The sequence below is a fragment of the Etheostoma spectabile genome, chromosome 15, assembly GCF_008692095.1.
Source record: "Etheostoma spectabile isolate EspeVRDwgs_2016 chromosome 15, UIUC_Espe_1.0, whole genome shotgun sequence".
Taxonomy (NCBI): domain Eukaryota; kingdom Metazoa; phylum Chordata; class Actinopteri; order Perciformes; family Percidae; genus Etheostoma; species Etheostoma spectabile.
The window spans coordinates 26,642,692-26,644,341 of NC_045747.1; positions in this window are offsets into that span (position 1 = coordinate 26,642,692).

Genomic DNA, 1,650 nt, shown 5'->3' on the forward strand with positions numbered 1-1,650 from the left:
AGAAATGTTCACTTTTAGTAGGTTTGATCTGATAATGTTTGAGAAATTTCAAAAGGTAATGCAAGGATATGAAGATTTCCTTAAAGACAACACCACCAACACGCCATTCCACTTTTGATGCACATACATGGCAATGGTTGAAGATCTTCTCCCCTTCATCAGGGGAACATGAGAGGAAAACTGGAGTCTCCACCTATCAAGTGTTTGTTCCATTATGCCATGGTTTTTCTGTTATGACACAATCAACTATGCCCACTACCTGTATTGGATGGAAATGGTCAGTTTAGGGTACACTCATCCAAACATAAACCGCCAGCTCCAATCAGGGGATTTTTGTTGCCCAAAGACAACAAACACATGGCTTTGCTTAGACAGCATGTGATCAAGTCATCAAACAGCAAACCGTGACTGACTAGGCTGGCCTGGGTTTTCACTTAACAAAGGTTGCGGTTCATAGATGGACACTCACACATCATGAAGGTGCAGCTATTAGTAAGGAGTGCACAGCCTCACAACAAAACAACAAGCTGAACTTGATGACACATGCAGAAAATGTGATGAAGGGGATGTAAAGAACATCATGTTCACCATTGAGAACATAATAAATCCATTTTATCCTTCCATCGATCAAGAGGTCCTTTGCCAAATAACATCTGGACATGTTGCATCAGAGTCGATTTGGAAAGATTTGAATGAAGCAAAAGAGAGAGAAGAGAAAACTTTATTAGAATTCTGTGAAAAGAGGCTACAAAGTAATGAGGTAGGAATTTATCAGCCCACAAAGAAAGAAATGAAGCTCAAGACCTTCAAAGACACTGCAACTACAACAGTGACAAAAGCAAAAGGTAGAGAAAGATATCCCTAAAAGCAGACTGTGATCTTTTAGCCAGAATAATTGTAGTAAAAATTGACATGAGTGAGATGCTTGTACATAGTTTAGGGCCCTTACCTGCCGAGACAGATTGGCCCCGTACAGAGGAGACTCCCTCCCCAAACGCCTGCGAGAAGGGGCAACGGCACGTTCACTACACCCAGGCACACGCACGAGTCCTGTCAAAGCCCCATTCACCCTGCAAATACTTCCAAAGAGACAGTGACTGACCCCCCTGTTCACACCCCCCCTTCCCCCTTCCCACCCCATGCCCCTTTCACTGCATAGAGGCGCAGCACCACCCACAAAGCATAGGCGCCTGTGCCCCCCCCCCATGCGGCTGCGGAGACAGAGATGTTGGCCGAGCCATCTCAGAGACTTTGTGTAGTCCCTCGGGACGAGGGACTTTGTTGAGGGAGAGCTGTGTAATGGGCTGAGTTAATTGAGTTAATTGGGGGGGGGGGGGGCAACCCGATTTTGGGTCGTTGAGGAAGGGCGCTTCCTTCCGTTGTTGTGGTCTGAATGTTCGGCGTGGTCACGGCCAACAGTGACCGGAGTTAAGTTCTGTTTCTTAAATAAAATGCCCAGAAGTTGAAGGCCGGTGTTTCGGTTTAACTGGTTTTTAAGTTAACTGGTGATAGAGGCAGATGTGGTGTAGGCGTGGTCTCTCAGACCCATTCCCGACTAACCAGGAAATAAACATTATTATCGCTTTCCTTCTATTTCACATTTATTTGTCGGTGTTTGTGAAACTTTACGATAAAACAGTTGCTGAGCAT